Source organism: Talpa occidentalis, unplaced genomic scaffold (assembly GCF_014898055.3).
Source record: "Talpa occidentalis isolate TD23 unplaced genomic scaffold, MPIMG_talOcc4v2.1 talOcc4.13, whole genome shotgun sequence".
Taxonomy (NCBI): domain Eukaryota; kingdom Metazoa; phylum Chordata; class Mammalia; order Eulipotyphla; family Talpidae; genus Talpa; species Talpa occidentalis.
This window is the reverse complement of record NW_023601322.1, coordinates 67319550-67346396: the sequence shown is the minus strand read 5'-3', so window position 1 is coordinate 67346396 and position 26847 is coordinate 67319550. Positions and strand designations below refer to the sequence as shown.

The following is a 26847-nucleotide window of genomic DNA, read 5'->3' as shown; positions in this document are numbered from 1 at the left end:
TATAAATAAATAAATAAATAAATCTTTTTTAAAAATTTAAAAAAAGAAAAAAAAAAGAAAACAATATCAGCACCACATCAATGATATGATTACAATATCTGTTTAGTGTTTTTACCATTCTTTTCATTTGTTGGGTATATCCCAGTAGGCATGTCCAGTCAAATTACATGTTTTAAAGTGTCTTGGAATAGTTTGTCTTTTTTTTTTAAAGATTTATTTATTTTTATACAAGAACTGGGTACAGGCCAGATGCACAGGAGGGTGAGAGGATTCACCAGAGACAGAGTGGGGAACAGAACAGGCAGACTAACGAACTACACTGCTGAGGGGAGCAGCGGGCAAGACAGGAGAGGTCTGCTTCGCCATGTGGAGTTCTCACTGGCTGGCGGGGATCGAACTCATGCTGCAGAGGCTGCGGACAGCTTCACAGTGCGGCGCTCAACCACCTGCGACACCAGGGAGGCCCTAGTTTGTCTTTTTTTAGTTAGACCACCAACTACACAAAGAGTTGGGTTCATTTGTTTCAAGTTGCTTTCAAATTTAGAGCATGTTTCTAAATTTTAATTTTCTTTTGTAATAATGTCAAGTATTTACATGATTCCAAAGTAAACTTATAAAACAGTGTTTTCAGAGAACTCTAATATCTACTATTCCTGTTTATCTACTTTAGTTCTTCCCTCTTGTATAGGGAATCATTTTATGGTTTATCCTTATATAATTTTAAAAATGTAAGTATATCTGTAAAGTATAACCAAATACATTATAGGTGCCTATCTTCGCTTTTTAAAATAATTTAAAAATAAAACAATACATATTGTTCTCCACTTTGACATTTCACTACAGTATTCCATACTAGTATATAGAAATAGTCCTTGCTTCTTAATGGTATTTCTTTAATAACAGAAATTTCTAATTTTAATGAGCCCCCATATCAATATTATCTTTTTTACTTAGTACTCTCTCTAACCTTTTAATGAAAATGTAGCCTACTTCAAAGTCATAAAGATATGCTCCTATATTCTAGACCATTGCTGTTTAATAGAATTTCCTGACATGTTAGAAATTTTCTATATTTGCATATATAAGACGTGGCAACTAGACAATTGAAATGGGGCCAGTAAAACCGTGGAACTGAATTTTAAATGTTATTAATTGTAATTAGTTTAAGCGTAAGTTTAAAAAGCCACATCCGATTAGTGGTTGCCATAGTTCCATCAGTTTTCAGGTTTTAACTTGCACATTGAAATCTTAAATCCATCTAAAAAAAATTTTTTTTTGTATCGTGTCATATAGGAGCTGGGATTCACTTTTTCCATTTGTAAATCTACTTGCCTTTCCTGCATACACAGTGCCAGTTAATGAAAAGATCACATTTGCACACTACTCTGCGGTGCTGTCCTTGTCATAAACCAAATGACTGCATAATCACATCTATTTCTAGACCAATTCCGTTTCACTGGTCTACTTGTCTATTCTTGTGCCAGTTACCATTCTGCATTAAATACAGTAGCTTTTAATTCATATTTGTATATAACTTCATAAATTCCCCCACTTTGTTCTTCTGGTTCAAGATTAACTTAGTTATTTTTGGCTTTTTTCATTTCTATATAAGTTGTAGACTCAACTTGTCAATTTCTACCAAAACCCGCCCCCCACAAAACCCTGCTCTGATTTTAATAGGTATTACATTGAATCTACAGAAAATGTAGGGACTATTGATACTGTAACTATTTCATTTGGATTTTAATTATTTTATAAAAATAAGGGGTTTATTGACATAATAATAACATGTCCATCAACATCTAGTCCATTATCATGGTATATCTTTCCATTTGTTTTATTTATTATTTTATCTCAATGTTTATGTGTATCTGCAAGAGAATGTATGTAGTGATACTGCAAAACTCTCACTAGATATCTAATATTTTGATACTATTTTTTTTGGCTTAGTAAGTTTATTATTGTTTTGTCTTTATTGAAAAATCTCCATAAAAAATGTTTTGGCTTATTAGCTCTCAGCAGCTCCAGCTTTTGAGCTCTGAGGAAGCCTGCCTTTTTCTGAGCTACCCCATCTTTCCTCTGGGCAAGAGATCTTTTGGGACTGTTTCACCTCTTCTTTTTTTTCCCCCCCCAAAGATTTATTTATTTATTTATACAAGCACTGGGTACAGTCAGAAGCGCGGGAGGGTGAGAGAATTCACCAGAGTCAGAGCGGAGAACAGAACAGGCAGACTGATGAAATACACTGCTGAGGGGAGCAGCAGGCGTGGCAGGAGAGGTCTGTTGTGCCATGTGGGACCCTCGCTGGTGGCCGGAGATCGAACCGGCGCTGCAGAGGCTGCCGGCAGCTTCACAGCCCAGCGCTCAAACACTGCGCCACCAGGGAAGGCCCTCCACCTCTTCTTTTTAACTCCTTTTTTTTAAAAAAAGATTTATTATTTTTATTTATTTATTTATTTATTTATTTATTTATTTATGTATGTATACAAGAGCTGGGGTACAGGCCAGAGATGGGGGGGGGTGAGAGGATTCACCAGAGACAGAGTGGGAAACAGAACAGGCAAACTGACTGAAATACACTGCTGACAGGAGCAGCAGGTGAGACAGGAGGGGTCTGCTGCGCCATGTGGGTTGCTCCCTGGCCGGCCAGGGATTGAACCTGTGCTGCAGAGGCTGCGGATCACCTCATAGTGCGGTGCTTAACCCCTTGCGCCACCAGGGAGGCCCACCTCCTTTTTTTTTAAAGATTTATTTTATTTATGCATCCAAGAACTGGGGTATAGGACAGAGTGGGGAGGGTGAGGGGATTCACCAGAGATAGAGTGGGGAGCAGAACAGGAAGACTGACTGAAATATACTACTGAGGGGAGCAGCGGGGGATACAGGAGAGGTCTGCTGTACCATGTGTGTAGCTCCCTGGCCGGGGATCAAACTCATGCTGCTGTGGCTGCCGATAACTTCATTGTGCTAAGAGTCAACCTCCTGCACCACCAGGGAGGCCCCTAACTCCCTTCTTAGGCTTCTTCTCATAGACTATTCTCTTGTATAGCGGTGTGAGCTTTCTTCAACACCTCCTCCATCATGTCTGGAGTGATGTTGTTCTTTATATATTGAGAGAATTGTTTCTTATAAGCATCATCAACTTCTCCCATTAAGTAATCCATGTCATCCACAGCGTTCTGGCACATGATATGGTTCCAAAGTGCAGAAAGCATTGAATTGCTTACTTTCTGAATCATAACCAGGAAATCAACTGGTGTGAGGAATAGACAATCTTCCATCCACAGCTCCTTTCGGGGCCCCCAAAACTTTATCCCCAGTACTAGTTTTGGCAGGTCCAACATCCAGATAGCAAGTGAAAGCACCTAGTTAACCGTTGATGCTTTCCACATTGTATTCACCTCCAGTCACCTCTACTTGGCCTTTGTAGATCGTGTCCATACCACACCTGTTGAGAAGCCTACGGGCCTGCAGCAGCCAGTACAACATTTTGCAGCATCATCTGCGAGGCCAACCTTCGCACCAAAGTTGGGGGGTTCGTGAGCATGAACAGCAAAGACTATCCTGTCTCCTTCCACACAAACTTAGGCAATCTGATTTCTCAATTGGTTACATGAACTATCATCCCATATCTGAATACTCAGTGTTATCACTCAGTGTTATCCTGGATTGCCATGCATTTTTGAGCATAGTAATCAAGTTTTGCACTCTTGCCTTCTTTTAAATTTCACTTGTATGTCCTGAGGTTGACCTTACTCTAGATAGCTTTTATCAACCCCATCATGTGGAACAGGCACCAGAGTCTGCAGCTTGTAGACAGACCTGCAGCCCAGCAGCACTCTTGATGTTTCTTAAAAATTTCATTTTTAATTGGTTTTTATTACAGGCATATAGAAATAAAACTGAATGTTGTATTAGCTTTGTTCCCAGTGCCCTTGCTAAATTTATTTTAAAATCTCACACTTAAAAATATTATTTTAGATCTTTTACATATAGTATCATGTCATGTCTGAATGATGTTAGCTTTTTTTTTTTTTAACTTTCTATCGTTTAGTTTTTTTGGCTTTTGGTTTCATGGCATTGTTAAATGGAAGTGATGAAAATGGGTTGTCTTATTCCTGAACTCAGAGAGAAAACTTTTAATATCTAACATGAAATATATTGTTTGATTTTTTTTCAGGGACCATTTATCAGGTTAAGAAGGTTTTCTTTTTAAATTTTTTTTTCCAACTCATGAATGGAGTTTTAAATTATGGATGGATAGTGGAATTTCCAGGTTGTATGGTAACTCCATTTTTAGTAGACTGAGGAACCTCCAGACAGCTTTCCACAGTGGTTGGACCAGTTTGCACTCCCACCAGCAATGTAGGAGAGTTCCTTTTTTACCACATCCTCGCCAACATTTGTTGTTGCTTGTTTTTTTGGTATGTGCCATTCTTACTGGTGTGAGGTGGTATCTCAGTGTGGTTTTGATTTGCATTTCCCTGATTATAAGGGATGTTGAACATTTTTTCATATGCCTGTTGGCCATTTGCATTTCCTTTTTTGGAGAAATGTCTTTTAAGTTCTTCTGCCCATTTCTTGATTGGATTGTTTATTATGTTTTTGTTGAGTCATGTGAGTACTAGGGATCTACCCAAAGGACACAAAAATATTGATTCAAAAGAACACCTGTACACCTATGTTTATTGCAGCACTATTTACAATAGGTAAAACCTGGAAACAACCCAAATGCCCCAAAATAGATGACTGGATCAAGAAGATGTGGCATATATACACAATGGAATATTATTCAGCAATCAAAAAAGATAAACTCATGCCATTCACAGCAACTTGGATGGAGCTAGAAGGAATTATGCTCAGTGAAATAAACCAGAAGGAAAAAGAAAAATATTGGATGGTTTTACTTATAGCAGGAATATATAGGGGAACCAAATAAGACATCAGTGTAAAAAAAATAATAACAATACAAAACACAACAAAGGAAAAACAGACAATTATAAATCAGAGACATCCTGCGGGGGAGGAGGAGGGAGAGGGATCAGAGGGAGGGAGGGAGGCGCATAGGGGACTGAGGTGATGGTGCACGGGTGCATTGGTGAAGGAAACTCTATGGGGACTACACCTGAGGGGGTGGGGGGAAGCAAATGTTGTTTAAAAATGAACAATGATGTAAAAATAAAAATAATAATATTAAAAAACAATTTAAAATAAAATAAATTATGGATGGGTGTTAAATTTACAACAATATTCTGTTTATTGAGGCGATCATGTGGTTATTTTATTCACACCATGTATTAACTTGCTTTATTTATGATAAATCAATTTTGCATTCTTGGAATAAATACAGACAGGTGTTGATTTATTATCCTTCTTTGTATCATTGGATTCTGTTTCCTGACACTTTCTTAGAATTTTAAAAGTCTGTGTTTATGCTAGGAATTGGCTTTTAATTTTCAATTTTTCTAATGTTTTTGTCAGGATTTGGCATCCAGGCTATGTTGGCTTTATATAGTAAGTTGAGAAGGATTACCCCTTTAAGTTCTTTGGAAAGTGTGTGTAAATCAGTGGTTTTTCTCCCACAAATGTTTGGGGGAATTTTAGTGAAACCTTAAAGGTCTGGAGTTCTTTTCATGAAAATGTTTTAAATTTTAAACTCAGTGTCTATAATATCTATAAAATATATAGGTCTTCTATTTCTACTTGTACCAGTTTGGTTAATTGTTTTTTTCTTATAAATTTGTGCACTTAATTTACATTTTATGATGTGTGGACTTAAAACCTCACAGTATATCTTACTTTTTCTAGGTTTTTTTTTTTAGAATTGATAAGCAGAACATGCAAGTTCAAAGTGTACAATATGATATTTAACATATATTTTTATATATAGTGAGATGACTACCATGATAAGTTTAGTTAGCATCAGTTGAATCATATAGATTACATAAAGTTTTTTTCTTGTGATGAGAACTCATAGCATCTCTCTCTCAATATTTTCAAAGATACCATGCAGCAGGTTAACTACAGTCAGCATACTGAACAGTACATCCCCTGTACTTATTTATCTGATAACTGAAGTTTGTACCTTTGACCACCTTCATCCAATTCACCACTCCCACTGCCTTGGCTCTGGTAACTACTAACCTGACCTCTCTTTCTATCACTTTCTTTTTTAAAGACTCCACATATAAGTAAGATCATATAGTATTTGTATTCTTTGTTTCACTTATTCCTCTTAGCATAACACCCTCAAGGGCCATCCATATTGTCACAAAAGGCAGAATTTCCTTCTTTTTTTTTTGGCTGAATATATGTGGTGGTCACTGGACACTTGGCTTGTTTCTTGTCTTGGCTGTTACCGTTAATGCTGCCTTGGACATGGTGGTGCAGACAGCTCTTCAACATAGTGTTTTTGTTTCCCTTAAATATATTCCCAGAGTGGAATTGCTGGATTATATGATGATAGTTCTATTTGTAATTTTTCAAGGAACTTCCATACTGCTTTACACGGTAGCTCTACCAATTCACGGTCCTACCAGCAGTGCGCAAGGATTCCTTTCCACCACATCCTCACCAGCATTATACCTTTTGTCTTTTTAATGACAACTTTCTAACAGGCACTAGATGATATCTCATTGTGGTTTTTGTTTGCATCTCCCTAATGCAAACATTAGCCCCTTTTCACTTACGTTATCTTTTCATTTTGTCACAGAAGACATTTTTAGTTTGATGTGCTCTTTTTTTTAAATTTTTCATTATGTTGTTTCTGCTTTAGGTGCTCCTATTCCTTTTTTTTAATATATTTTTTAAAATTATATATATATTTAAATATTTATTTTATTTATTTATGCATACAAGAGCTGGAGTGCAGGCCAGAGGTGTCCAGGGATGGTGATAGGATTCGTTAGAGACAGAGTGGGAAGCAGAACAGGCAGACTGACTGAATACACTGCTGAAGGGAGCAGTGGGTGAGCCAGGAGAGGTCTGCTGAGCCATGTGGGTTAGCTCCCTGGCCGGGGATCAAAATTGTGCTGCAGTGGCTGCAGATAGCTTCATAGTGCTGAGACTTAACCCCTATACTACCAGGGAGGCCCTGTATATATATATTTTACATCATTTTCCATTTTCGTACACTATTTGCATATTATTTTTATTTTAATGTTATAGAAACAATAGTGATATTTCTTCTTATATTTCTCAAATTGGTAGTTGTGCTTTATTCTTCTTTTCTATTTTGCCATGGATTAATTGATTTTATTAGTTTTTCAGTGAGCCATCTTTGACAGCTAGAAAATAAAGGACTACATGACCTTTAAATAGACTATAGTAGAACTGACAACTGAGTGCTCATGAAAGGAAACTAAAAACCAAAGATATGACCTCTTCAAAGGACTTAAAGAAAACATCTGCAAACCTAAAATTTTTTACCCAAAAAAATATCCTGGATAAAGGAAGAAAATACATATTGTACCTCCTATGGTAATCTACTTACAGTATTAAAAAAGAATGTATATCTAGTAAGATAATAATGGAGAGAGAGTAGGATAAAAATATACGTAATCAATCCAAAAGAAGACAAGGAGAAAAAGGCAAATTAGAATAGATGGGAACAATAAAAACAAATCATAAGATGTTAGATTTAAATCTAAGTATATCAGTAATTACATTAGATATAAACAGACTAAACATTCCAGTTAACAAACATGTTCATATTGGTTAGAAAGTAAACTACCATATGTCACTTATTAAAGATACCCTTTTTAAAATAATGAAGGTAGATTGAAAGAAGATGATGGACAGAGATATACCATGCAAACATTTACCAAAAGGAAATGATAAAGCTTTCTGTAAAAATAGCATTTATCATAGACATTAAGGAAAGAAGCCTTGTAGATAAAATAGGAACATTGTATAATGATAAAAAGATCAATCCATCAGGAAGATAAAACAGTATTAAATGTCAAAACAGTAACACTGTCTTTAATTATATTAAGCAAAAATGGCTGCACTCTCGGAGAAATAGATATTTCTCTATATCAGAATGGGGAATGTTAACATACTTTGTTTAGAAACTGAACAAGAAAACAAGAAATTGATAAGGATATAGAAAATTTGAATAACAGGACTAATAAACTGTGTGTATAAAATCACCAACAACTAAAGAATATAAATTCTTAAAATGTTCATAGCACATTTACCAAAATTAAACATACTCTTGGCCATAAAGCAAGTCTCAATCAGTCCATCATAAGTTTTCAGATGTAGTATTTTCTTTTTGTTAATATCTAAACACATAAAGATGTTCTACATCTAGAGATAATCTATAATCTTTTGGTATAGAATTCTAGTTACACTGCACTCTCTTCAAATCATATCCAGTTGATTTTAATTCTTTGATAATTGTTGAAATTTACCTTGCAATCTAGCATATAGTCCTTTAAATTTTTCTTGAAGAATAATAACACATGTAGAAAAGCACACTCGTAATAAATACACAGTTGGATAAATGTCCACGATTGAATATACCCGTGTAACAAGCACACGGATCAACGTACTGGAAGCCTCTGTCACTACCCACTCACCCACCATGGGTCACCACTATTCTGAGTTCTAACACCCTTGATTCGTTTTGCTCTTTTATACTATATATATGTGTGTGTGTGTGTGTGTGTGTATTTTCATATATACTCTCTATATATACACACACATATACACAGTGTATACTCTTTTGTTTTATCATCTTTTGCTAATGATGATTATCTGTAAGAGTCATGCATATTGTCGAGTGTAACTGTCTATCATTTATTCTCCTATATTATTTCAGCTGCGAATGGTCAATTTCTGTAAATGTTCTGGGTGTCCATGAAATGGTATCATCCTAAAATTGCTTGACATGACGCTTTGTATAAGGCCTTTAAGTTGTTTGCTAATTGCATTGTTCAACTATTCTGTATTATTTTTTATTTTCATTTGCTTATTTTATGTGACCCAAAAAGTAGTGTTAAAGAGTATCTCATGAATAATGAATTGTTTATTTCTCCTTGGATTTATGTTAGTTTTTTTGCTTCAGATATTTTGAGGCTATTTTACTTTTTATGTTTAATAATTATCAATACTCATATATTTACATAACGATATAAATTGAATTTCATATTTGAAAGTTTGAATTTGATTTTAAACTTTCTTTTTTAATTTTACTTTTTTTTTTTTTTTAAATCTTAAATTTTATTTTTATATTCCCCCATACAATTGCAAAAGCCCCATTCTGACCCCAATCCTTCCCCTCCCACCCCCCACCCCCCAAAAAGTGTCTCTGGTTCATAGTTTTTTGTTGATTTTGATTTTCACTTTCTTATATTCATTTTCCTGGTCCCTTATTTAAGTTTTCTAGATTCCTGCTATGAGTGAGACCATCCGGTATTTTTCTTTTTCTTTTTGGCTTATTTCGCTGAGCATGATCCCTTCCAGCGCCATCCATGTTGCTGCAAATTGCATGTGTTTATCTTTTTTGAATGCTGAGTAATATTCCATGGTATATATGTACCACATCTTCTTGATCCAGTCATCTACTTTTGGGCATTTTACTTTTTTTTTTTTAATTAAGGTTACACTGGCTTTTAAGGTAACATTGTGTATGATTAAGAAATATAGATTCCAGGCCTCCCCGGTGGCGCAGCGGTTGAGTGCTGGGCTGCGAAGCTGCCCGCAGCCTCTGCAGTGCCAGTTCGATCCCCGGCTGCTCCCTGGCCATAGGAGGAGGGTCCCACATGGCATGACAGACCTCTCCTGCTGCCCGCTGCTCCCCTCAGCAGTGTACTTCGGTCCTTCTGCCTGCTCTGCTCCCTGCTCTGGCTCTGGTGAATCCTCTCACCCTCCCGCGCTTCTGACTGTACCCAGTGCTTGTATAAATAAATAAATAAATAAATCTTTTTTAAAAAATTAAAAAAAAAGAAAAAGAAACATAGAGTCCCTCCTCTTCAGGTGGTGTTACCTCACTGTACCCACCACCAAGACACCCATAATCCTCTGCCAAAGTCTATCATGTCTCTTTGCCCCCTTTTCTACCCACCCTCCCATCCCCCTTTAGTAACCTCAGTTTTATAGTCATATTTCTGGAGTTTGAATGAAAAATGCTATTTTATTTTTTGATGCTTAATCACATTTAAACTTATAATATATTCCTGCCAAATTGCAACTTTTTACATTATGAAATGACTTTATCTATACCTCTCTTGGTTATGAACTAATTCAGTTTTTGTTTGCCTGAAATGTCATTCTTTTTTTTTTTTTTTTTTTGTGGGACCCTCGCCAGTGGCCAGGGAACGAACCGGCGCTGCAGAGGCTGCGGGCAGCCTCACAGCCCAGCACTCAACCGCTGTGCCACCAGGGGAGGCCCTGAAATGTCATTCTTGTTAGATATTTTTTCCTGGGTGTAGAAGCCTAGGGTGGTATTTGCTTCCTTTTGGTACATTAAACTCACCTGTTCATTATCTTCTGAGTTCCACTGTTGTCTCATTGTACTGTCTTATGAATAATTTCTTACCATTTTTCTTTCAATTTTATTAATTTTGTCTTCTTGTGTGTCCAGCATGCTGTTAAAACTAAAACCCTTGAGTTTCTGATTTTGGTTATTATATTTTTCATGATTAAGATTCTAATATTATTGTTCAAATCTGCTGTGACATTCTTTTACCATGTTTACTTCCCTGGAAATATTTTCAATCTGGCTTTTTATTTCTTTAAATATGTTCAATCTATGTGTAATACTCTTAGAGTCTGAAATTTGGAATTGCGTTTCTGCTGTGTACTCCTTAAGTCGGTTTTGATCGCAGCTCCATACTTCCCTGTATACCAGATTTTCTTTCACTTGTGATGGTCATTGCCTTGAAAATAATATTTGTCAGGATATTCTGGAATCTTGGACTAAATCTACCCTCCTTCCAGATGGATTTTATTTTATTTGTTTTACATTTTACAGTTGTTGTATACTTATAAACCACTTCACACCAAGTTTAAGATTGAAGGGTCTTGGGCCTCCCCGGTGGCGCAGCGGTAGAGCGCTGGGTTGCAAAGCTGCCCGCGACCTCTGCGGTGCAGGTTCAGTCCCCGGCTGCTCCCCGGCCACCGGAGGAGGGTCCCACATGGCGCACAGACCTCTCCTGCCGCCCGCTGCTCCCCTCAGCAGTGTACTTCGGTCCTTCTGCCTGCTCTGCTCCCTGCTCTGGCTCTGGTGAATTCTCTCACCCTCCCATGCTTCTGACTGTACCCAGTGCATGTATAAACAAAACAAACAAACAAACAAACAAACAAACAAATAAAAACATGCCTCTATTAAAAAAAAAATCTTTAAAAAAAAAAAAAAGATTGAAGGGTCTTGACTATGTAGGCTATTATGTACACCCAACTGAAAATCTGCAGGGTGTCTACTATCCTACCCCAGGGAGTTTTTCCTTTCCTATTTTCTTTCTGCCTTGGTTGATACCAAATTAAACTCCCCCTTAGTCCACTGGACTAGAGGATAGGTGGTCTAGAGGATAGGTCAGTGAATTGAAAAATTCACTGTCCCTTAGAGTGCATAGTCCTTGGGTCTGTAATCCAGATTAATGTAGTTTGGAAAGTCTGTGAGACTCATCATCCTATGTACCTCCTGGTCCCCAGTTTGTTTTCTTTACTCCACAAGTTACCTGAACTTGGGCCCATGATTGTGTTGGCAAGTGCTTTCAGATCAAAAAGCAAGTTCAATATTCTGCTTATCTCTCTGGGTTTAAATTTCCTCCAGAATTTGTCCTAGCATTCCCCCATTATCTTATCAGATTTTCAATGCTTTTAAGACAATTGTTTTAATATTTTATCCGGAATATTTAGTTGCTTTTATAGATAGCTGTTCTGAATAATTTATGTAGCCATTACCTGAAATTCCCTATCATACAGTTTTATCACTGGAAGACTAGCATCTGAGTAGTGGTGAAATGCTTTTATGGATGTCTTAAAATATTTGAACTATTTTTCTTTTGAAAATGACAGTATCTTAACTTTCCTCAAACTTAGACAGGGAGATTTAAGTATCTATTAATAGTGGTTAATTTTGAGGGAAAAAAAAAACACAGAAATCAAATCAACCAGGAAATCCTTAGTTATTGAATGAAGGGAGCACACTTTCCCTTAAAACATTCAGATTATCAAACTTCATTAAATGTGGTATTTGTGGCTTTACTTGATGACCTAGAATAATTTCCATATTTCTCTTTCGTAGCCATCCCATTTAGCACTTTTGTACATTGAAAATTGTGCATTAAACATGGGACACTGAAAATGTGGGACACAATCAGCAGTGTAAATAATTTATACCCACATAAACAAATAAATATCTCAATAATAAACAAGTAAACCATCAATTATAATACAGTCAGATTCAAGAGGAAAAGCCAAAAGTCACTGAGGTGTCTGATGGAGGGAGCCAGGCAGGGAACCCTCCCGTCTAAGATTTCTCATTGGCAGAAAGTATGGATGATTGATTGGGAAAGCAGGGAGATAGAGTAGAAGATGAGTATTTCAGGAAGAGCACAAATCATGAGTAAAGGTGTGGAGGAATAGGTAAAGGGCTGAGAAAACATAAGACAAGTTGAAGATAGTTTGATTTGGCAAGCGTTTACAGTAGGCAAGGTAGAAGTTGAGGCTGCAAAGGTAAATAATCAGATTAAGAAGATCCTTCAAAAGTTGATCTTTCAACTTTTATCATAAAGATATAGGGAGCTAGAAAGGGTGAAATAAGGCCTACAAATAGCATTTACACTAAATAGTATCACATAACCATTGCAGACATTTTGGGAAAGGAAGAACCACCTGTAATCCTAACACCCAAGTACAGTCAGAATTACCTGTTTCTACTTTTCCTTTTAAAAATATTTCATGAATATTTAAAAAATAGTTTTAATCACATATAACTGTGTGGTATTTTATTTGAAAAGTGAATTTAATGTTATTGTAAAATACATGTAGTTTAGGAAGGCATATATATTTTAATTCATACTTTTCTCACTTAATATTGCTATATAGGTCTTATGTTACAAATTATGAGCATATTTTAATGACTACATATACTCCAATAGCAGAGTATATTGTAATTTGTGTTATTTCCATATTTAAAAAACATGACTATATAAATTTGGGTATATTAATATCTATATGCATTAAGTGGAGAACTGTGTACTTAGGAAATCAAAATAAGTTGATTAAAAATTACTTGAATTATTTTCCATGAAATCATGTAAGTATGCCTAAGTAGATGATATGCATCAAAGTAATTAAAGTTTTTGTATTTGCCAATAGTAGAAAATAAAATAGCAAAGAGATCTTTGCTATTGAGAAGAGCAATAAACATAAAATTCCTAGGAAGGACTTAATGAGAAATGTGATGGAAAAGTGTGAAATTTTGTTGAAAAATTAACTCTTATATAAATGGAGTAATGTACTCTTAGATGGAATATTCCCCAAATCGGTTGATTTTGAATTCATGTCAGTAAAAATTCAAATGGGATTATTATAATTTTACCTTAATGCTAAAATTTACCACTACGAATAGCATGCAGAAGAAATATCATTAAAAATTAAAAGAATTTAAGATGTAGGGCCTCCCTGGTGGTGCAGGCGGTTGAGCGCAGTGCTGTGAAGCTGTCCGCAGCCTCGGCAGTGCCGGTTCCATCCCCGGCCGGCTGCAGAGATGCCCTCATGGCATGGCAGACCTTTCCTGTCTCTCCTGCTGCTCCCCTCAGCAGTGTACTTCGGTCAGTCTGCCTGTTCTGTTCCCTGCTCTGTCTCTGATGAATCCGCTCACCCTCCCACACATCTGGCCTGTACCCCGGTTCTGGTAAAATAAATAATTTTTTTAAAAAAAACCTTTTAAAAAAAAGAATTCAAGATGTAAAAGTTCCATTATCAGAATTAAATATTAGTATGGTATTATTAGCATTAGTATATAGTTTCCACTAGCAGGACTAGAGTGGAGGAAGGTAGATTAAACTACTTCTAAAATACCAAGGTAAGAAGTTATGAAAATTTAAACTGAGGCTAGAGGAAAGAAATCTACTATGATATAGAGGACTGTTAGCTTAGTCACTAAGCTGATTAAGGTATATAGTAAAATAACAGCTGATATTAAGGTCATGGAAATAATGAGTTTAATTTGGAAATCACATTTAAGTAGAAGTAGGCAGTGGTCAGTTGAATTTTTTGATCTGAGAGAGATCTGAATTTTATTTTTGTAAAAGATTTATTTATTTATGCATACAAGAGCTGGGGTACAGGCCAGAGATGTGGGGGGGTGAGAGGATTCACCAGAGACAGAGTGGGGAACAGAGCAGGCAGACTGACTGAAGTACTCTGCTGAGGAGAGCTGCGGGCGAGACAGGAGGGGTCTGAATTCTAAATACAGGCATACATGTTTTATTGCACTCTCAGATTTGCATTTTTAAAAAATTAAAGCAAACAAAGCATCAAGCAAACCTGTGGGTGCCACTTTCCAACAGCACATGCTCACTTCATGTGTGTGACACATTTTGGTAATTTGTGCAACAGTTCAGACACTTTTATTATTATCTTATCTGTTGTGGTGCTCTGTGATCAGTCTTTGATGTTACTGTTAGCTTAGGTTTTTGGGGGCACCGTGAACCAAGCGCATTTAAGACGATGAATATAATTTATAAATATGTGTTCTCACTGCTCCACCAGCTCCCCCTCTTCAGGCCTCCCTGTTTCCTGAGACACAGCAGCTCTGAAATTAGGCCAATTAATAACCCTATAATGGCCTCTAAAAGTTCAGTTGATAGGAAGACTCTCACTTTAAATCAAAAGATAGAAACGATTGAACCTAGTGAGGAGGGCATGTTGAAAGGTGAGATAGGCCAAAAGCTGGGCCTCTCGAGCCAGTTAGCTAGTTGTGAGTGCAAAGGAAAAGTCCTTGAAGGAAGTGAAAAGTGTTACTCCAGTGAAGCACCAGTAGTGCTCAGAAAGCAGAACAGCTGATAATGGAGTGAAGCGCTGTGATAATGGAGAGTTTGGGTAGAAGATCAAACCAGTCACAACATTCCCTTAAGCCAAAGCCTAACCCATAGCAAGGCCCTAACTCTCTCAATTCTGTGAAGGCTGAGGGAAAAGTCAGAAGCCAGCCGAGGTTGGGTCATGAGGTGTAAGGAAAGAAGCCGTCTCAGTAAGAGCAAGAGTGCAAGGTGAAGCAGCAAGAGCTGATGTAGAAGCTACAGCAAGTTTTCTAGAGCTCTAGCTCACATCAGTAACAAAGTTGGCTACACTAAACAACAGATTTTCATTGAAGAAGAGTGTAGGGTAAGGAAAAATGTCAGGCTTTTCTGCCCTCCCGCCGTCAGGATAGATGATGGATCCTCGCGGTCCTGAATGCATGCCTGATGGCGGGCACCTGGAATAGGGTGTGGGCATAGGTAGGTGGGACTCACCTGGGCTGAGACTGTGCTTTTTAAGGTCGGCGTCCTGGGGACGCCAGTAGAAGCTGAGGAGAAGCTGAAAGAGAAGCCGAGAAGCAACAGGGTGGTCCCCAGCCCCACGAACAGAAGAGCAGAGAAGCCATGGAGAGAACCCAGATAGAGAGTGAGGATTTTGGGTTGGAGGGACTGCTTTTATCAGCGGGCCTCCCTGTGGGCCCCCAGCACCCCTGTCTAGCACCCCTGTCCCATTAAAGTCCATATGCTGGTAAACCCCAATGCCAGCCTCCCAAAAACCTGCAAAAAGCCACTGAGGACTCTGATTCCTCCTTTACCCGGTCTGCATGGGATCCTAGAAACCCTGCTCAGTGGCCATTCCTGCCCTTACAAAGAGATAGCCTTATATCTAGGACTTTCATGGGTTGAGAGGAGAGAGGTTCCTGCCTGGTGGCAAGGCTTCAAAGGACAGGCCTGGGGCGATCCAGGAGAACATTTGGTTCTTGCGCTTGGCCTCGACCTGCCCTGCCCTTTGAAGGGGCTAATGCAGCTGGTGACTTTAAGTTGAAGCCAAGACTAATTTACCAGTCCCAGAATCCTCGGGCCCTTAGAATGATGCTAAATCCATTCTGTCTGTGCTCTCTGAGTAGAACAACAAAACCTAGATGATGGCACACCTGTTTACAGCATAGTTTACTGAATGTTTTATACCCAAGGTGAGAACTTCTGCTTAGAAAAAAAAGATTCCTTGACTTCTTTGAAGATCACTTCAGAATTTTTGTGGGTCCATAGGATACCTCAGAGGCACATCAGTTTCATGGCATATGGTTGAGGGTTTAGCTTTCTCATCTTTGCTTGTTAACAGTCATTGTCAGAATATCTCGCCTCAGGCTCTCTCCACTCAAGCACCTGGATCCCTGCAAAGGTTGTGGTTGCTACTTAGGCTCTTCTTGTTCCTTCTGCCGAGAACCTGGGGCTATCAGGAGAGCATTAGCACCTGGCCTGCCCTCTGGCCAAAGCAACAGGAAACTCATTAACAGGAAATTCATGCAAGGGAATCCTTTTCTCTAACTTTGAGTGTCCCCCAAATCTGCCTGCTTCTGTTCACTCTGAAGAGTTCTCAGTTTTGTCCAGAGGCTGCAGTGATCATCTCTGGAAAGGTATGTCTGTTGAGTTTACTTATTAGATACACTGGATTTGGCTTACAGACTCATGTTTTAAGTTTTTGCTGAAGTATCATACACACATACATATATAGCAACAAATATATATTCTTAAAGGAACAAACTTTGGATATAGGGTAGAGATGATTTAAAAAAATTCAGTATGATGAAAGCAGTCAGCTTAACTGAAATAAATTTGAAGAAGTGAGCTGAATTTCATTTTTTTTACATTTTATTTAAATTTTATTTTTTATATTCCCCATACAATTACAACCCCGTTATTTTGACCCCAAGCCCTCCTTTCCCCGCCCCCCACCCCCCATAGAGTGTCTCTGGTTCATAGTTGTTTGTTGATTTTGATATTTTCTTATAGTTATGCTTTTTCCTGGTCCCTTATTTAAGTTTTCTAGATTCCTGCTATGAGTGAGACCATCCGGTATTTTTCTTTTTCTTTTTGGCTTATTTCGCTGAGCATGATCCCTTCCAGCGCCATCCATGTTGCTGCAAATTGCATGTGTTTATCTTTTTTGAATGCTGAGTAATATTCCATGGTGTATATGTACCACATCTTGATCCAGTCATCTATTTTTGGGCATTTGGGTTGTTTCCAAAGCTTAGCTATTGTAAACAGTGCTGCTATAAACATAGGGGTGCAGGTGCTCTTTGGAACTGATGTTTCTGTGTCCTTTGGGTAAATACCTAGGAGTGGAATTGCTGCATCATATGGAAGCTCTATCTTTAGTAGGTCAAGAAATCTCCACACAGCTCTCCATAGTGGTTGGACCAGTTTGCACTCCCACCAACAGTGCAGGAGAGTTCCTTTTTCTCCACACCCTCGCCAACATTTGTTGTTGCTAGTTTTTTTAATATGTGCCATTATCACTGGTGTAAGATGGTATCTCATGGTAGTTTTGATTTGCATTTCCCTGATTACAAGTGATGTTGAACATTTTTTCATGTGCCTGTTGGCCATTTGCATTTCCTCTTCAGAGAAGTTTCTTTTTAGCTCTTCTGCCCATTTTTTGACTGGATTATTTTCCTTGTTTTTGTTGAGTCTCATCATGAGCTGAATTTCTTGATGCACATTTTGGTTTTTATGGGAGGCATATGAAATATATTACAATATATAAGATCTTTTCATTAAGGAAAGTATTGCTGTGAACACATTCTGTGTTTCTTCACTACTATGAACTAAGAATTTTGTGATAATTCAGAAATAAATGAGTTGACTCATTTACAATTGACAGAGTATTATCAATAATTGATAGAGAAATTTGGGGAAGCGTTTTGAGATGTCTAACTAAAATTTAAATGTGCATACTGTTAACTTAAGCGCCTGTAAGAATAAACACAGACACATACAAGCACACATTTTCAGAATTGCATTTAAATATTCAGTCATAAAATAAAATGAAATTAGGAAATGTCCATACAGTGGATGTGGAATAGACTTTTATAAGAAAGAAACTAGAATGATACCTACTGAAATGGAAAGATGTTCATCAATATTTAAGTAAAGGAGAAAAGTTGTATAATAGTGTGTAATTGTGATTATGTTTTGGTAACATAAATATTTCCAGGTGCATAGGTACAAGTCCGGATGGGTGCTATTGTACACTTAGACTGGCAGTGCAGTGTAGACATAACTTTACACACATTGGCCAACCAAAAAAAAATGTGTGTGAGTTGCTTTATTGAGAGCATGTCTAAAGTATAGTGAGCTGTTAGTGAGGTGGGCGACAAGGGAAAGGAATTTGAAAGAACTTTTACTTTTTTTGCTTTTTAAATTCTGAATGAATTGAATGCTGTATAAGGAGCATGTATTTTTAACAATAGTGAGCCTAAATAAAGACTAAGAGAAAATAAAAATAAATCACAGAGGAAAGTATAACCAAAATTTATATCTTTTAAAAACCTAAAATAGATGGTTGTGTTGTATTATTCAAAAAGCATGTATGTATACAATAGAGGTGTTTTTATGGCAGTATAAACAAACATACTTTTACTGGCTGTTAGTCCCCAGATGTTTTTTTCCTTCCTAGTTACTTCAGGGACCCTGTTTTGGGAAGGTTGTTGGTTCTGCACAACTGTTTAACTACTTCAGGAAGGGCCCTATGTACTTATAAGAAATAGGAGCTTTGCTGAAGTAGAAAAGGCGTGTGAGGCCAGTACAGGAGGAGCTAATCGGGATAAAGGATAGCCACAGCCACCTTGCCCAGTGTCTGGCTTATTCAGGAAATATTTATTTGCTAGTCATTTTCTATTCTTCAGAGCTTTCTGCTGAGTGCTTGTCTTGCTTCTCTGGCTACCTAACATCTCCACTGGGCATTCTGGAAACAGGCTCTTCACACGTGTCTAAAACTGAAACCTTGATTTCCAAATCTGCTCACATCACTTCTCATGGTCTTTCGAAATTGATACCACTGTCTCCTAGTTCTTTATGCCAGAAACTGGTGCATCATGTAGACGTTCCCTCTGTCTGGGGGACCTTGCCGTGCCTCCTCATTAGTCAGGCCTATAAATGCTGCCTTATAGGTGTCCATCTTCAACTGACAACCTTTACCTTGGTCCACACCCCATCTTCTCTGCCCGGATTGGATGCAGCAGTCTTGACACATTTTCCACCTGACCTGTGCTTATAATAGCCCGTTTTCCATATAGAAATGATGGGAAAAGAATAATCATCTCACACCTCTATTTATAACCTACAGTGGCTAACCCTGGAATAAGTGGAATAAAATCTGAACTTTTTTTTTTTAGAATCTCAGTATGATTTTATATTTGCATTTCTCTTTAAAAGTGAATATATTTCATATGTTTGAGTCTGCTTTTATGCATTTTTTAAAAGATTTATTTACTTATGCATACAAGAACTGGGGTACAGGCCAGAAGTGGTGGGGGTGAGAGGATTCACCAGAGACAGAGTGGGGGACAGAACAGGCAGATTGGGGCCTCCCTGGTGGCAGAGCGGGTTGAGCGCAGTGCTGTGAAGCTGTCCGCAGCCTCTGCAGCACAAGTTCGATCCTTGGCTGGCCAGGGATATGCAGATGGAATGGCAGACCTCTCCTGCTTCGCCCGCTGGTTCCCTCAGCAGTGCTCTAGGTCCATCTGGCAGTTCTGCTCCCTGTTCTGTCTGTGGTGAATTCTCTCACCCTCCCGCGCCTCTGGCCTGTACCCCAGTTCTTGTATAAATAAATAAATCTTTGGGGCCTCCCTGGTGGCGCAGCGGTTGAGCGCTGGGTTGCGAAGCTGCCCGCAGCCTCTGCGGTGCCGGTTCGATCCCCGGCTGCTCCCCGGCCACCTGAGGAGGGTCCCACATGGCGCGCAGACCTCTCCTGCCGCCTGCTGCTCCCCTCAGCAGTGTGCTTCCGTCCTTCTGCCTGCTCTGCTCCCCGCTCTGGCTCTGGTGAATTCTCTCACCCTCCCGCGCTTCTGACTGTACCCAGTGCTTGTATAAACAAACAAACAAACGAACAAATAAATAAAACATGCCTCTATTTTAAAAAAATAAATAAATAAATAAATCTTTAAAAAAAAAAAACAACAAAAATATATAAATAAAAAAAAAAAAAAAAAGAACAGGCAGATCGACCAAAGTACACTGCTGAGGGGAGCAGCGGGCGAGTCAGGAGAGGCCTGCTGTGCTATGTCGGTTGCTCCCGGGACAGCCGGAAATCAAACTCTCTCTGCAGAGGCTGCGGACAGCTTCATTGGTTGCGTCTTAACCCCTTGAGAGACCAGGGAGGCCCATGCTTTTATGTGTTTTTTAAAATTTTATATATATTTTACATCTTTGTTCATTTTTAAATTTATTTTTAAAGGTTTATTTATTCATGCATGCAAGAACTGGGGTACAGGCCAGATGTGTGGGAGAGTGAGAGGATTCACCAGAGACAGAGTGGGGAACAGAACAGGCAGACTGACATACACAGCTGAGGGGAGCAGTGGGCGCTATAGGAGAGGTCTGCTGCACCATGTGGGATTCTCGCTGCCAGTCAGGATCTAACCCACTCTGCAGAGGCTGCGGACAGCTTTACAGCTCTGTGCTCAACTGCCTGAGTCACCAAGGGAGGCCCTCATTGTTCATTTTTATTTATTTTTATTTTTTTTAAAGATTTATTTATTTATTTATACAAACACTTGGTACAGTCAGAAGCGGGTGGGTGAGAGAATTCACCAGAGCCAGAGCGGGAAGCAGAGCAGGCAGAAGGACCGAAGTACACTGCTGAGGGGAGCAGCGGGCGCAGGAGAGGTCCGCGCCATGCTGGACTCTCCTCAGGAGGCCGGGGAGCAGCTGGGGATGGAACCGGCGCTGCAGAGGCTGCGGGCAGCTTCGCAACCCAGCGCTCAACCGCTGCGCCACCAGGGAGGCCCTCATTGTTCATTTTTAAATGGCCTCTTCTTGTTTCTCTCCTATCTTTTGGCTCTTTCCCATTCCTTGTACCCAACTATGGCACAGGCTATCTTCCTAGCCTTCAGTGGCCTTGACTTTTCCTGTAGTCGTGCTCTCACACCTACTGTCCCTTCCGCGGGGAATGCCCCCCACTGGAGTGTGTGCTTGGCATATTCACCTCCTCTTATCCTTCAGGGCCCCCTAGAATGTCACTTCTTCAGAAGGGCCTTCCTTGGTGTCCATACCAAAGTGTATTTCTATCAGGTAGTCTTTATTGATGTTTCTTGATGGTTTCTTTTTGACATTTATGACTTTTTTTGCCTACTTCAATTATTTGTTCACTTATTTATCATCCACCTCCCTCATGGCATCATTCCATGATGATCAGTATCATCTGTCTGTTTCTTTTGCCAAGGTGTCTCCTGTAACCAGCAGCATGTCTGGTATATAATAGTCATTTAATCAATATTTGTACCATGAATGAATGAATCCTGCCCTTAAGCATGTTGTGCAGATGAGCTATGTACACACCTAATAATAACATATAATAATATAAAACTAATAATATATAAATTAAAATATAACTTAATAAATATATAATAAAATATAATATATAAATTAAAGCCTTACATGAGAGGTACCAGGAAAGCACTGTAGAAGTTTAGTGTTTAGTCCTTATCACAGAGTTAATGTTCAATAAATGTTGAGTAAACAGAAAGTTCCTTAGCATCAGAAAGTGGACGTTTTCTTTTTAATATGAATCAGTGAGGTCGTTTGGTTCTGACTTATCTCTGCAAATAAAATCCTGACATCCCAACAAAGTAAATTCTGAGATTTAAAAATTTAAAAACACACAAGTATAAATAAAAAAATAGATATACAGATCAATCACATATTAGTTAAGGATTAGGTTCTAAACTAAATATGTATGGTAAACATTGTGTTGTAGTAATATTAAACTTGAAAATCATGTAAGTCTTTCCAAGCACACTTTTCCTAGATGAGCGGCCCACCTTATGGGGAAGTTCTCCTGTACACTTAATGTAAGTTGGGAACAAGGGAATTGTCTACATCTGGACATTCACGCTTTTCCACCATCAAGATCAGTGATGAATGAGAGGTTTTTGGGGGCACTGTAAGTGCTCCTGCTTGCCTGCAGAGTTTCCTCCATTCTCTCTTAGTGTTGACCCACTAACCTTGATGCATGTTAAAATAGTTCTTTAATGAGAATTAAATGTGCAATATATGTGGAAGCACTTATCTCTAGGACTGGCACATACTGCACATTAAATGAATGATTGATGTATTTGGATTTAAGTATAACTTGTTTAGTCCAACATTTAAGAGTTAAAATCATTACATAGAAGAATGTGGTCACCTTCTTTCTGTCTTTCCAAGTTGACATTTCCTGTTGTGACACCACTGACTCCCTCTGTGATTTTTTTTCAAGATGTATTGATAAGAATAGGTAATAATCAATGATAATTTAATTTTCTATGCCTGCTATGATTGCCAACTCCTCAGAATTAAAGTTGACTTTACCATGCAGGGGTATAACATTCATCTCAAATTAAAGTTGACTTTAACACATGCAGGGTACATAAGCATTCATCATTATACCTAAGAAACTCACTCTAACTATCAGGGCTCCTGCTACTTCCTTAACACATTATTGTTGACCATTGGAAACAATGACTTTGTAATTTGAAAATCCCCTCTATTCCTCACTTCCTGCTAGCTTAAGGATCACTAATCCACATATTCTTGAAGGCATAGCTGTCTGATATATTGTATTTTATGTATACATAGATTTATGAACCAATAAATATTTCATATACAGTTGAGATTTTAAATGAGCTTCTGATAATTGGATCAAAGGAATACTAGTCTAGCTTTAAAGTACTGCAGAAAACCAATCATGGAAAGCTATGATGAAATTTTAATTATAAAGGATATTGAATATCCTACAGTCATAACTCTGGCAATAGATGTAACATTGGACTGGAGAGAGAGAAAGTGGTATTTTACTTAGTTCTGCTTGAAATCAACTCTATATTTCTAGTAAAAGATTGAACCATTCTATCCTTCAGTTTTAGATCTTCATTAAATTTCATTGAAGTTTCCACCGTATTGTCTTTGATTCACTAAATTTATTAGAGAATTATCCAATAGGTTAGGTAAAGAAAAGTCACAAAGTGACTATTAAGGTGTTCATTGATTGGGAGAGATTTGTGTATGTATTTTTTCCTAGTCAGCGCTGAAAAACTGAAACTTAAACTACAACATTAAGTTGTAGATGCATTAGATTAATTTTAAGGTTTTTCCCCATTATGTTCTGGATTTTATTGTTTTTGATGAGGAATCAATTTTTGTTTTTGTTCTTCTGTATTTAATATGTTGTTTTGCTTGGTCATCTTTGAAGATAATAGTTTTTTCACTGGTTTTCAGAAATTTGATTACGGTGTATCCTGATATGGTCTTGTTTTTCTTGTTTCATTTTCACTTAGTTTAATCTGTGATTTTTTATTTTATATATTTTTACATCTTTTTTCATTTAATTTTAAGGTGTTTGAGACCATTTGTTCAGATATGCTACATAAATTGAGTCAGACTAGGTCTTCCATCTCTATCCTGGCAGTCAAGTAGAGTATGCTTTCTTTGCTTATGATAGGAAAAAGAGAAATCAGAAACAAATGTATAGCAGCAACTGCTTGTAAGAACTGCTATGTTTTCCTTATTTTACAAAGCCAAAGTTTAGAGAAATTAATCAACATTCCCCAAAATATGTAATGAATCATAGGGCCAGCTCTAGAATCTTAGAATCTGGCTTTATATTAAGCAAGAGTACTATAACATTTACCTAGGTACCAGCTCTAAGCATACAATGTGATTAAAAATCTGAGACCTACATTAAGAAGCAAGAAAAATCACAAATAAATAATTTAATATCACATCTAAAGCAACTTGATATAGAGGAACAAACCAGACCTATTGTTAGTTAAAGGGAGGAAATAAAAAAAAGAGTGGAAATGAATGAAATAGAAACCAAAAAGATCAATGAAACTAAGAGTTGGTTCTTCAAGAAGATAAACAAAATAGACAAGCCTGGAGCTAGACTAACAAAGAAGAGAGAAAACATTAATAAACAGGATCAGACACGAAAGAGGAGAAATTACCACAGGTGATGTAAAAATACAAAGGGTCATAAGAAAGTACTATGAAAAATTATACTCCAACAAAGTCAGTAACTTGAAGAAATGGGCAAATTCCTAAAACAATATGGCTTACCAAAATACTAAACGAGAAAGAAAGGGTTGAATAAAATCACAAACATGGAAATTGAAAGAACAATTTAAAAAAATCTCCCCAAAACAAAAGCCCAGGGCTGGATGACTTTACTGGCAGATTCTATCAAAGCTTTAAAGAACTTGCTTAAATTATCTCTAAAATCAAGAAGAGGGAAGCTTCCTAATACATCTTATGATACTGTCATTACTCTAATACTAAAGTCAGATATACAGCACAAGAAAACTACAGACCAATGTCACTGATGAAAATTGATGCAAGAATCTTCAACAATATATAGCAAATTGAAATCAATAATACAAGGATTCTACATTATTTTCAATTGGGATTTATCCCAGGGATGCAAGATGATTTAATATACATCAGTCAATACGTTTAATCAACAAAAGAAAAGATAAAAATTATGCAGTATCAATAGATGCAGAAAAAGCATTTAATAAGATTTAGTGCCTGTTTATGAGAAAAGCGCTAAACAAGATGGGACTAGACCTCAATATAATAAAGCATACAAAACTGCAGCCCCCATAATACTTGATGATGAAAAACTGAAAGCTTTCTGCTTAAGATCAGGACAAAGACAGGATGCCCACTGTCACCACTTCTGTTTCATTTAGTATTTGAGTTTTTGCCTAGGGCATTCAGATAACAATAGGAAATAAAAGGAATCCAAGTTGAAAAGAAATGGAATTATCATTATTCCAATTATATAATGTATATATTATTATATACAGACAATATAATATTACATATTGAAAATCCTAAAGACTCCACTGAAAAGCTACTGGAAACAATAATGAAATACAGCAAAGTGGCAGCTCACAAAATCAACACACAAAAAAATCTGTTGCATTTTTATGCACAATGAATGAGAAGAAGAAATTAAGAAAATAATTCACAACATAATTCCCAGAATTCCATTCACAAATGCTTCAAAAGAATTAAATATCCAGGAAATAAATACCCAAGTAGGTGAAGGACTTACACAATGGAAACAACAAGAACTTATTAAAGGATATATATTATGACATAAGATGGAAAGACATTCCCTGCAGATGAGGTGAATCAATGGTCAAAATGATAATTCTATCAAAAGTAACAAATTTAACACAGTCACCATCAACTATTGACAATATTCTTCAAAGAAATTGAACAAATTTTTTTTTAATTTATATGGAACTATAGAAGTTCTCTAATAGTAAAAGTAATCCTGAGGGGGGGAAAAAAAAAAGAGGAACAGAGGTATCACTTTACCTGGCTTTAGACTAGACTACAAAGCAACAATAATTAAAACAATATGGTGCTGGCTCAACATGGCTCAATGGAACAGAATTAAAATCTCAAAAATAAATCTGAATGTATCAATATTAATTAATTCATTATAAAGGATTCACAATGATCATCATGTTATTTGACTATGCTACAAAGCAATAGTAATTAAAATGGTATAAAGTTGGAATAAAAACAGACATGTGGATCAGTGGGAAAAAACTGAAAACCCAGGGATAAATTCACATATATATCCATGCTTGATTCATGATAAAGGAGCCATGACCATACAGTGGAGAAAGGAGAGTATCTTTAAGAAATGGTGCTGTAAAAATGGAATGACTGCATGTGAAAGAATGAAGTTGGGTCACTCTCTAACCCCATGCCAAAATTAAATTTGAAGTGGACCTCCCTGGTGGTGCAAGGGGTTAGGCATTGCACTGTGAAGCAATCCTCAGCCTCTGCAGTACAAGTTCGATGGAAGGAACAGCCAGGGAGCGACCCACATGGCGCAGAAGACCTCTCCTGTCTTGCCCGCTGTTCCCCTCAGCAGTGTATTTCAGTCAGTCTGCCTGTTCTGCTCCCCACTCTGTCTCTAGTGAATCCTCTCACCCCTCCGCATCTTTGGCTAACCCCAGTTCTTGTATGCATAAATAAATAAATCTTTTTTAAAAAAAAGAAAAATAAATTTGAAGTGGATTAAAGACTTAACTGTTGCCATTTCATGGACTCAGGTCAATGGAAGCATCTGCAGCAATGGGCAGGAAGATCCTTTAGAAAAAATTCATCGTGATTCCTATCCCTTAGACTGTAAGGTTTATGTAGGTTATATTGGAAACAATGATAATGAGACCGAATTGGAATTGAGCTTTAGATTATTACAGACCACTCCAAAGTGTTTGATTTTGTTGAATTTGAAGATCCCTGAGATGCAGCTGATGCTGTTTGAGGGCTAGATGGGAGAATGCAGTGTGATTGCCATGTAAGAGTGGAACTGTCAGATGGTGAAAAGAGAAGTAGAAATTGCCCACCTTCTCCTTAGGAATGATGCCATCAAGATGATTATCTGAGAAGGAGTCCTCTACCTTGCTGCAGATCTCTAGGATGGAGCAGCTTCTCCCACAGCCAGTGCAAGTTCTTTTCTAAAGATGGGAGAAGAGAAAGATAACTGTCTCGGGAGAGAAATCACAAGCCATCCCACTTCTTCTCTAGGTCTGGTAGCTGATCTAGGTCAAGTGAAAGGAGACAGAAGACCAGTTTGCAGGAGTGA

The 26847-nt window shown here is 37.6% G+C and overlaps 1 protein-coding gene and 2 pseudogenes across 1 annotated transcript in view; 2 read left to right on the top strand and 1 right to left on the bottom strand.

Annotated features, from left to right (window-relative positions):
- The window catches only part of LOC119243722 (60S ribosomal protein L5-like), a 19134-nt pseudogene extending 7434 nt beyond the window's left edge, over positions 1-11700 (bottom strand).
- Positions 1-26847, top strand: part of LOC119243372 (protocadherin alpha-10) — a 151152-nt gene that overhangs the window by 49697 nt on the left and 74608 nt on the right.
- LOC119243721 (serine/arginine-rich splicing factor 3-like) lies at positions 11699-26847 on the top strand (annotated as a pseudogene).